At 43.1% G+C, this 11,549-nt stretch overlaps 1 protein-coding gene across 6 annotated transcripts in view; it reads right to left on the bottom strand.

Moving 5' to 3' along the window:
• Positions 1-10,966, bottom strand: part of LOC118343370 (granule associated Rac and RHOG effector protein 1-like) — a 31,979-nt gene extending 21,013 nt beyond the window's left edge. For 3 of the 6 annotated variants that reach the window (XM_035682157.1, XM_035682162.1, XM_035682161.1), the window contains exon 1: positions 10,893-10,966. The gene's annotated coding sequence lies outside the window, so the exon portion shown is untranslated. Of the gene's footprint in view, positions 1-585; positions 4,581-9,405; positions 9,443-10,316; positions 10,855-10,892 lie in introns of those variants that run through there. The other 3 variants (XM_035682158.1, XM_035682160.1, XM_035682159.1) reach the window with 3 other exon arrangements.
• Between the last annotated feature and the right edge of the window lie 583 nt (positions 10,967-11,549).

The raw sequence follows: 11,549 nt of genomic DNA, 5'->3' as shown, positions 1-11,549 counted from the left end.
TATAGTATTTACGTTATGTTTTCTTTTGGGGTGTCATACATTTGTACGATGTGTTTTGAGATTTTCTTTTTGTTTATTTTTTTTTATTGTGTGTTATTTCAAATTTGTGTGCACTCTTTTTTATTTTTATTTTTTTATGTGACAGCCCTAATCCCCCCACTGCTTCGATTCAGGAGCAGGACCTTTTGGTGTGAACCCGCCCTTTAAATCCCCTGAGGATGAGACGGCTCCAAATATCTCATTACGTTTTATTACAACACAACTTACATTCTGCAGCTCACACTTTAAATTTAATTTACATCATGGTAAGATTCAAGCTACATAATAACTAGTTTTGTTCAGTTGTAGATAAATCAATACAGTGATAATAGCAATCCCCAAATACAAATTGCAACATCCATAATATTTTGGCTGTTTTGTTTTGACTGTTATAGTGACGGATAAAAACTGTTATTTTCCTGCTCTGATTGAAAGAGGACGATACGTAGCCACATTTCTGTAAACTTGGTGGTAATATTATATTACAGTTTAGTAAAGAGCTGGGGTTTAAAGTTGTACATTTCTAGACGATTACTAACACCATACCTCACAGAGAGCGTCTCTGAAAAGAATCTCTGGCAGTGTCTGGTTCAGCAGAACACAGCTGCAGAGAGAAATTCCTGCAAGAAGCCATTGTTGGAAGACACAGCAGCGTCTGTTGAGCTCCACATAGTAGGAGTCACAATACTCTCATTCAATACCCAAGCATTGTGTGACTTGTCCTCCTCTCTTTGGCCTTTTCACTTGATTATGAATATAATATTTTACATTGTCAAGATCAAGGGGGATTTGGACTAAACAGCCAAAGATCAGCTGTGGCCGCAGATCTTCAGAAATGCACGTTCAAGACTGAACACAGTTGAATAAGACAAGAAAATAATACAACTAGTGATCTGCAATCTGCAAACTCTACAACAACAAAAACAGTCTTTGTTAATAAAGCTGACAGAAACCTGAAAAAAATAATGTTAAATTGGCAGAAAGTAATTTGTTTGTCTTCCTTCCATTTCCATCCATCCAAAATAACCATACACTGGACAAGGCGAAAGCTTTAGGCTAGTAGGTGTAGCCTTCAAAGAAAACAGTCCATCACTAAACCTGTTCCTTTGCTATGTAGAGCCCCAGTGGCACTGAAGTCCATGCGTACACTCCTGATGATATTTCACTCAATGGTATATTGAGACTGAATATCAACATGACAGACTAATCTGTGAGATACACAGCTCCCTCCGTGGAACATTCAGACTCTGTTATCTTGTCGCAGCACGCTGAAAGCTTCTGTGTTTTGGGATGAGTCAGGAAAAGCAACTTGTGGAAAAAAAAACACCATCACCATGCAGCCTGCTGTCACTGCACTCGAAGCAGCTGCGTAGTGGCCTTACATGCGTAGCTTCCATTGTGCATCCCCGCCAACATTCCCCTGACCTTCAAACTTCACTTCCTTTCACAGACGGAGGGGTACGCCCGGCAAAAAGCAGCCCACCCTCGTCTGCCCCTGGCCGTAAAGTGGAGAGACAGAGTCAAGGGACGCTGGTGACCTCCTCACGAAGGGACGACAGAGATGTGCTTCCCATTTTTAACCCTTAAAAGGTCACATTTAAGTTGTATACTACTACTACACAGACACGTGCATGCACTTTCGTTAGAGCCGTGGGATTTTATCTTGCTCATGGGCTCCGCAACAACACTTGCTCTGGCAGTGTAACTTGTTTACATCTAAAGCTTTCCAAGGCTATTTCCACCATTATGTTCGTCTAAACAAAGCTTGGTGACTTCCACAACACAGAAGCTGCTGTGTTAACTAGTTCAATTATAGATCACATCAGAGGCCGGTTGTCGTCTCAATGTGGTAAACTATTTTTCAAGATCTTTTTATATACTAGGGAACCGATGCGGATCTTGTAATCCACATAACCATATTAAATAAAGTCTTTAAAGTCATTATAAAACTCAGTGTTTCCATCAGTTACATTCATTTAGTCACAGCAGGCTGCTCTGATTCATCCACTTGTGTTTTCCTATGTGAGCAATTACCAGTGGAGTTAATCTGGTACCAAACTGCACTGTGGCTGTACTGCAAATTCCCCGACAGTATATCACACTACAGATCTACATTTGGCCATTGACCACAATCACTTGTCAGCCTTTAAGCTAGTCACAGGTTTAAAAATGTCTTTCTGCACTGCACACAAAAATACAGCATCAAACAACAAACTGGGCCTATAAACTCAAGGTGCCGGTGAACAGCAGAAGCAAGCGGTCTACTTGTTACTCAGTGGCAGGTTGAGAGCAGCTAACTAGTGCAAAGTGCACACCTCTAAATCCCATGGATTACAGCTGCCAGGTGCCCCACAATGCCTGCTAGTTGACATAGTTAATATGATATTAGCTTCTGCGAGGTAAACAGGAAACCTGGGCTTAGCTGACCGGGGGCTAACCACTCTAGTTCAGTTTCACACTGTTGGGCTAAATAACGAGTACAGAAATAGAATATGTGCAATGTGTGTTGTTTGAAAGAAGACTAAACAGGTCAGCGAGGCCTCCAAAGGGAAAATACCTTTCGTTCAATGTACATTTCACACAGTAATCTTTTGTTTGTGGTGGTGGGCCTGCAGACCACCTTGGGATGGAATTTCATATATTTGGTTTCACCTAATTTATCACTATACTTAGTTATTTTATATAATTTTCTTGGAAATACTATTGTCATGCAATGCAGAATGAAATGGCAGGCCTGCAACCGGCTGTAAATAATTAAAACGAATTGTGTGGACAGTGGTGAGACAGCTTTAGGAAGATGGAAGAAGTATTTAATCTTTGAGAAAACATTTTCTCAAAGAAAAGCAAAATGTAGATTGGCTGCATGTGGCTTCAACTAGTTCTGTGGATTTTGACTTCTCTGAGAGTGAAAACCTCATCTTGGTTTGATGTAGTTTGCGGCTCCTCGCTCGTAACAGTGAATAACAAAAGTAGGAACTGATTAAGTGCAGTGAGTCACAGTCCATTCAGCCTGAACAACAAAGCCAGATTTTTTTGGGAGAAAATTGTGGGCTACATGCTTTGTTACATGGTTGTTCCAGGCAGATATAAGTCATCTATGTAACGTTATTAGAGAGCTTTAGCGGTCTACATTTCCTTCCTGGCTATAAAACTCCGTAAGCTGAGGTTATCCCAAGAGAAGCAGTCACGGCATCAATATTAATGAGGCTTGCTGGCTTCTCGGGGTAGCTCTGTTGGCTGCCAGCCTTCTGTTGCAGGGCACACTGTATTAGAGATTGCACCCAAACAAACACATGTGATAGGAGAGTCCCTCAGGATGCGCACTGGAGTTGTGCCAGCACATTTTAATGTCCTTCCTCCAGCAGGGGCTGCTTCGGGCTAATGTTAGCTCTACTTCCCCACTCACTGTTCATGTCAGCTGCTCAGCTTCAACAGGAAGGGGGTTAAGGTTTCCTGGAGCAAGCTCCCTGTCGCCAGTAACAAAAACGTCAAACCGAGTATGCCACTGGGTAGAGGTGTGTAGTAAATCATAGTACCAAGTATGATTTACCTGTCTGGGCAAAACCTCCAGGCAAAACGACTGCAGCCACCTGACAGAGAGCTGGGGAGGGAATTTCTGAAGTGGTAGCATTGTTGTTTTCACTTTTGTTGGAAATCTAATAACCCACCAAAAACACAAATGTTTGTTCTTTCTTCACACGGAACATGTATACAACTTCACCGCAACCTACTTTGCTTTCATTAAGGAAAACACATTAATACCTGGGATGGTGCCCAGTACATCTGCACCCCTCTACCACTGGCTACTGAGCAGCTCCGCTCAAGCAGTAAGTGCCTTTGCTCAAAGGCACCTTCACACCAGCTGTTGCCAAGCATTTACCTTTTATTTTACTCACTTTCCCCACACCGACTTCCCCAGCAGATTTGACAAAATGAACCAGTCAACCCAGTGGTCACGCGCCCACTTCCGTAGCCTTCAGGATACCGCCACTCACTAAACCAGTACTTTTGGATCTGGAGCCATATTAGTGCGACTGTCACATCACAGCTAGGTAGTTTAATAGCTGTGGATGGGGCAGCTGTTACCCATGCTGACAGCTCCTTATCCATCTGCCACTGTGAGGCAAACACAGGCCCTCTGACGCTCCAGCCACAGGCCCGACATTAGCTCTCTCATGAAGTCTATTTCAGCCTCCATGGGCAAAACAGCTGCCCTACGGTCCACACGGCACTGTTTTTAGACACTCCAAAAGGTTCAGCTCAAAGAAAAAAAAAAAAAATTTCTCCCCTACATCTGTTGCCAATGAAGCAAAGGAATGCATTTCCCCAGAACCCGCTTAATATGGGAAATCAAACGAGAACGGAAACGCAGGTCCGAAAAATCAACAACACATCGCAGAACATCTCCTCAAAATATCAACTCGTCAGGTAAAATATATAAAAAAAAAGAACAAATTGAGATTTGGAAAGGAAGCTTTGGACTGTTTATTTGGTGGGGGAGCTTCACTGAAGACATTCCACACAGCAGATAAGCTATAGTAAGGTCTGAGAATCAGCAGACGGGTCGAGGAGGTCAGTCCAAATGACAGGACAAGTGCCGTGAGCAACTGTGCGACAGGAGCTGAGCCAGGCTCGTCTTGCCGTCAGAACACAAGGAGAGTATTGTGGCAGGCCTTGGTCTCCTCATACCGACACACAGAAAAAAAAAAAACACAGTCTAGCACATGCAGCTGCATGACTTTGTGAGGGGAAGAGAAAAACAGAGGCCATGGCTACGATCTAATATTAACTGCAAGAATAGATTTTCTGCCACCAATATAGTGTTTCTCCTGGAATTATTTTGTAGGCAGCAGCAGGTTTTGGTGGTTTGAGGGTAATGTTTGGTTTTGTTCCCACAACTAATCCTGTTTTGGTCCCATTTTTGTTCTGAGGGTTTGGAACTAAAAATACATTTACTTTGATACTCCGTTATATAATAAAAAGCTGTTCATATACACTTTTCTGTGAAGAAGTCGTAGCCAACTCAACAGCCTGGTGGTATTCTTTGGCAGATTCGACACTTTCTAAAGAAGTAGTGAAACTTCTCCTGCTGCTGAAGCAAACCACTGTTGAGTAAGTTGGGACAAAACCTAATACTCCTATCAGTCAAGAGGCTGATACAGTTGGTGAACGGGCTGGATAATATTAGGCTAACCTGTGCTGTCATAACAGACATTGTAAGTAGCTTATGGCTCCAATAAAAATAGCAGACAGGCCACTCTAACAAAGGACATACTTGAGGGCCCCGCAGGTCTGCGTCGCATATGCAAACACGCATTTCAACATGTGCCTTTGCCTTAAATAATGTGTTCCACACCTTTAAAAACAAACAAAAACAAACACACATGAATGCCAATAAATGTGAAGTCCCACCTGATTTGATCTAATCACAGCCTTTGCACAAGGCATACAAGCCTTTCAGTATTCAACGGTAAGCAAACAGAATTAGCGCAGATAGCCCCTCCAGAATAGCAGCGTACAATAGAGTATGTTTAGTGTGCCCAACCGGTGGGTTTCAACAAGTGAGAGGAGAGCTGTGATGAAAGGCTCTGACGTCCGTTCCATTCATGAAAGGCTGCTGGATGAAAATGCTTCCCTCAGCCTATATTGAGCAGCTATATACTGAGGCTGCAAGTTGTGCTGCATGCCAGCCACCAGGGTGCTGTATTTTTAGCCGGGACGAGAGTAAGAATTTATTCTTCCACTTTAGGCACAATGAGACAGGATATGTGGTCACACAAACAGCAAAACTGTTTCAGTAAATTCAACACCACTAAAATCGAACAAAATGCATCAGAATAAGTGAAAGACTTAAAGTCACAGAAACCAACCCAAGAGAAACAAATGTCTCCTTCACTTGGCTGGAGATTTCTGTAAATCAGGTCCCCTTTATTAGCCTGGTGTTGCTACACATTTTGACAAGTAAAAGGCAGGTCTCAATTAGAGGCCTGGTCTGGATTTAATAGAAATTATCTGGATGTATAAAACCTCCTAAAGTCGCCCCCATGAGCCAGTTCTACGCTGCTTAGAGCACCTACACAAATGTAATGTTTAAACTTTTGTCAATATGGACACTTCGTTAGATCAGTTAGATTCTCCACAATTCAATTTGTTTATTTGTTTTATGGAAACTATGAGCACCAAAGTATAATTCATTCAGATTTGACTCCCAACCTTTGAAGCGGTCATAAAGTCAGTACAGTTTGTCCATTCCTCCATTATTTATATTCCTTCAGTCCGTAAGGGTCCACTGATCAAAAGAATCAAAGGGTTTCAATAAAATGAACCAACTTGTGAATATTGTCATGCACAGTCCGTTGCTCACCGTCTGTATGCTGGGTGCCCGCTGTCGTAAAACAATGTTCACATACAAGTGTCACGGCAGCAGCGCGGAGAAAAAAGTACGACGTGAAATTCTGTCTGTTAGTTGTCAAACAAAAGCAGCACAATAAGATAGTATCTCCAATCTTTGCTGAGCAATAGCTTTGTGCTAAAGTAATTAAATGCATGTCCCTAATAAAGGCAGGATGAGTTCGGTGATTTAAGCCAATAAACGCCTGGACTATTATTAGAAGTTTTAACGGTACGTGTAGAATACTTTGACAGGCATGATAACAACAAGATATAGTAGCGTGGCGGACTAATGAACCATACTTTCAAACAGTAAACCCTGATTCAAACTGCTACTCCGCTGCTCACTGTTAAGCTGTGTAGCCGACCCTGACTTCCAACCTCACTGTGGAAAAGCACAAGCAAAATATTTCCTGCAGGGATTAATAAAGATAAGTATCACATTACATTAGAGTTTTGTGGTAGGCTTGATTCTTGTTGTATTTGATCATCTCTAGTGCACGAGCAGTCATGCATCTCACTGGGAACATTTGACTGAGGGGCAAATAGCTGACCACAAGCTAAGGCTAAACTGGTTTCCCAGGAGACAAGGGTGAGATTTCCCATGCTTCAAGCCTCGTCCCCCTTATCTGTAAACCCGCTAGCTGCTTCCCCTTCTGGATGCGGACTGGCGTCTTATTGAATCTGCCTAGAAAATAGCCCATTTTGTACAGTGTAACAAATAAGCTGTGCTAACCAGCAGTGGACTAGATGTGGAGCTGAAACATCCGCGGTTACATTAGAAGCAGCCCCCCGCCCCCTGACACACACCAGTGTAAACAGCGGTGTTAGTTTTGTGCATCCAAATGAAAATCCTGTCACACAATACAAACTCAAACAAGCCTGCATCTCTCTAAAGCCAGGGTCAGCTAAACTTGTTGTAGGTGGATATTATCTACGCTGCTGACGGAGCTGCATCCAAACCATCCTTTCCTTCCAACTCTCAGGCCAAAGGTGGATAACTATGACAAACCAATATTATTCTTATTTTTGATTAACAGTATTTTGGATTTTCCAGTAAATATTGGCACTGATAACATTTTGTTCAACAAACGTATAGTGATGCTTTTATTCAATGTGCTATTTCATCCAATCTTCTTTACGTTCATTCATTTTAGAGTGGTAATATTGTTTTTTACTATATTTACTGGATTGCAATAGTCCTAAACCTTTTGTGGTGTGTGCTTAGAAATACATGTTGTCTATACACAACTTTAACTTCAGCGGCTCTAAGCCAGTGTCCTAAAATGTCACAATTACTTTCAATGACAAAGAATCACTGCCATAAAAAAAACATGCGGCTCCTTCAAAGGGACCAAAAAGTACATTAAATGTACAATATGCTGATATACAGCTGTTCCAATACCATCTGAGGAATTTCTGATTTTGCCTAAAATGCGGCGAGTGTGCGTGACTGTGCATCAATCCAATACCACAACATGTATTAGCCCTGAAACAGGACTCTGGTGCATCCCAACAGAGCCCCCTTCACCATTTTCTTATAGTATAAGCTCGATAAAAAATAACTTTATTCAGTTACTATCAAACTATACATTTGAGCCCTGTCTGTTGGAAGTTACAAACAAAAGGTAACATTTAGCTTCCTTCTTGTAACACCTGTTGTTCCTTTGATATAATCTTGATGAAGTCAGCTTTGTCAAAATCTAAAGCTTCAGAGATAAAATAGCCACAGATCGTCACTTTAAAAAGAAAATGCAAAAAACCTTCAATTAATCTGTCAGGTCCAATCTGAGAGGAGAAAGTAAAAATCTGTACAACCTGTTAGAAATCTCAGGTTCTAATAGTACCAAGGCCTGAGTTAACTCATCCCTCCCCCAGCTGAGACTCCTCTGTATCACTCATCTGTATAATCTGAAACTATGCAGAGAGAAACTCTAGAAAGCTCCTTTGTTGAAGGAAACATCTTTCAGGTCTGTGGAGGCAGCACAGGCCAGGACTGTACTCCACCCGAGGCAAGCGCAAACAGTAATCTTGTGACTGTATGTCGACTTCCTCACACATGCATCCGGATTCAATGTTAGACTAAGGTAAAGTGACTCCTGGTCATATCGCATGTTGTTGAATACTGGGAACAACAACAAAAAGAGAAAGAAAGAGAAGTGGAGCCATAGCACTGGTCCACTGACTGCGATGGCCATTCAGGCACACAGTTGAATAAGCTACTGAAAAGAATGAGTTTAAACAGGCAGGAATTTTGCAGAGCAAAGCACGTATTTCCACAGTGACACCGCTGCGGCAGATGTCAACATGTAGGTCCAGGATTGTTTCAATAAGAGCTGTATGAGCCTGCAAAAGTCAACAAAAGAAAGACAACGACCTGAAGCAGAAATGACACTTTAGTCAAAACTGTATCAACATCATCAACATCTATACGATCTATAACTGAAAACAACACAAACCACTTCCTAAATTACTCAACGTTTAAAAGGCCATAACGTTTTACAGTAACATTTCTTCTTTCTTCTAAATGTGATGTCCCAATTCTGTATAACAAGCACTTCCCTCCCAGTAAAATATGGACGATATAATAACAACAGAAGCTGACTTTCAGATTGAAACGCAGCACACTGACTGCTTACACCAACCCTGCAGCCTTGGACAATTCTTCTTAAACATCCAATGCACACAGCCTCAATCACTGACCGTGATCAATAGCAATCTCCTTGGCATATACAATCAAATCCTATAGCCAACTAAACGGTCACTTCTTCTTTAATTTCCACACTGAGCAACCAAAACAGGAAACACTTCCACATGATGACAAAAAACATGGATCCCCGGCTAGACTGTAGATATCTACACCAGCAGAAAGAAGTGGGCCAACGTTATTCATTAATGCAACTCCAGATATCTCCTCTGTAGTGTACAGACTATGTACAGCCACACATACAAAGTCAATATGGTTGTGTAGATTACCGCTCTTGTGTCCGCAGAGCCACTCTTCACGATCAATCTAAAGGAAACGGATGAAAGAAACAGTTGCTAGATATTCTGGTGCATGGTCCAAGCATTCAATCGCCATTTCTGGACGGATTTTTTTTTCTGAGAAATGCATCAGAGTATAAGATTACAGCAGCTCTGTAGCACCAGCGCTGCTCTCTCTCTCTCTCTCTCTGCTATGAAACACAGCAGGGCTACACTTGGACGATTTGTTCATGCAACAGCGAAATACTGTTCGTTACTGAATGCTGCAACTTGAACGAGGCACAAAACTAACTCGTTTGTTAGAACTGGACTTGCTAAGGGATTATTTTAAACCCCGATCACTATTTAGCAGGAAGGTGTAACAAAATCCCCGCAAGCGCAGTTAGCCGGTTTCATCGAAACTCTCCGGGATGACATGGCCCAAGTCATGGGAACACTATGTCGCAGCTATTAATACGGCCTTTTAACGCCCTACATGCACAGTCGCCGGAGAGGTTTCCGCGGCATCAACACAGCAAACATTAGACAAGAGACTGACACCAAACCGCCTCAGCGTACACCGACGGGGACCACCCGGTACCACCCGGTACCACCCGGTACCGCGGGTCCGCTGCACTGCCGACTGGGACTCACAGAACCAGACTCTCGCCTGTTAGCTGGCAGGCTAGAGCACTTTGTATGCAGCCTTTCAATACTGTCAGCCCAACGTCAAACACACAGGAGCTACAGCGCCACACGAGCTGTACACCAAGCCTTTGTCGTCCGGTGTTAACCTACATAGCGTCGTTGTGCGACTGCAGCGCCTAACTTACCACCAAGAACGCCCAGGTCCGTTATCGGACACACAGTCAAACCGGGTCGCTGTGAATGGTAAAGCTCATCAGCGCGATCTTCTGTCTTACCTGCATTGTCACGGTTATCTGTTGTCGAGACAGGGATCACATCTGAAGCGTCGCCCACAGATACAAGCCAGTGGCAATGAAAACACAAATACCCGATACCGCCAATCGCTCCTCCTTCGCTAGCCTAGGCGGATGCGCTTCATCAGCAGACATCAAATTGGCTTTATATACCAAAATATGCGTGGATAGTTACGCAAAAACGTCCCGTGCACTTGCAGCCCCCCGCCGAAAACACTCGCCCCGGCTACTTATGGGGTCTCCGGCTTCAGTTACGAAGGGAAATGGAAATAAGCATGTCAGAGTGAGGTGTGTCCGATAATGGACGCATCGGTGTTTCATCGCTTCTAAGCAGGCTAGCTACATAGCTGAGCGCGCTAACGCTAGCGACCCAGCTAGCTCTCTGCGACACGGTTGTAACGCGCTGGTAGAAAGCTCCGGTTAACGGAGGCGGCCCGGTGTCTGTCCGGTACGGGCCAACGGCAGTCGGTGCCGCCGTGACCCAGAGGAAACCAAACAGCCTCAGTTAAACACAGCGGGAATGTTATCAAACGTTAAATTAATCAGCACATCGCTCACCAGCTCTAGGCATCCACCCTCCTGACAGCGAATCCCCTGTCTGTCTGTCTCTCTGTCTTCTCTGTCTGTCTACCTGTCTCTCTTACCTTGCAGCAGTTGTATGCAGCTCAGCTGGCGGCCATGCAGGTCTCCCCTGGGGCCAAGCAGCACGGAGGAAGCCTGCCCCCGCAAGCCAACCTGGGCACACACTCCCCACCCACCAACACACACTCACAGAGCGAGAAGGGCCGCAGCTCCCCGCCATCAAACAAGTCCAAGGTAAGGGTGGAAAAAACAAAGTCCTCTGCAAGTGTGTGTGTATATCTGTGTGTTTAATACTAGAAATGCCAGTGGGTTCAGGGACTGGAGAGTTGGCTAACAAGATCGAAAATAACATGAAAGGACTTAAAGGACATCGATTTAGAAATTAAATTAGCCATCAAAATGCAAGTATTTGAGATATTTAAGGCTTATTTTCTTTGAAAAATCTGCCAGTTCACTATATTCACCTTTTTTCAATGAAAATCAACTTGTCACAAGTATTTACTAAAATTACCATTTATGCCTTAATAAATTTAAAATAATAAAATACATTTTTACACTTTTTAAAAAATATTTATTTATTTTTGTGACTCGGTTATACCCAGAAATATACACATTGGCCTTTCTAGTGTTACA

Source organism: Morone saxatilis, unplaced genomic scaffold (assembly GCF_004916995.1).
Source record: "Morone saxatilis isolate NCDOM2014 unplaced genomic scaffold, NCSU_SB_2.0 Contig11, whole genome shotgun sequence".
Lineage (NCBI taxonomy): Eukaryota > Metazoa > Chordata > Actinopteri > Moronidae > Morone > Morone saxatilis.
Note: the sequence above shows the minus strand (reverse complement) of the source record. Positions and strands in the feature narration are given on the sequence as shown.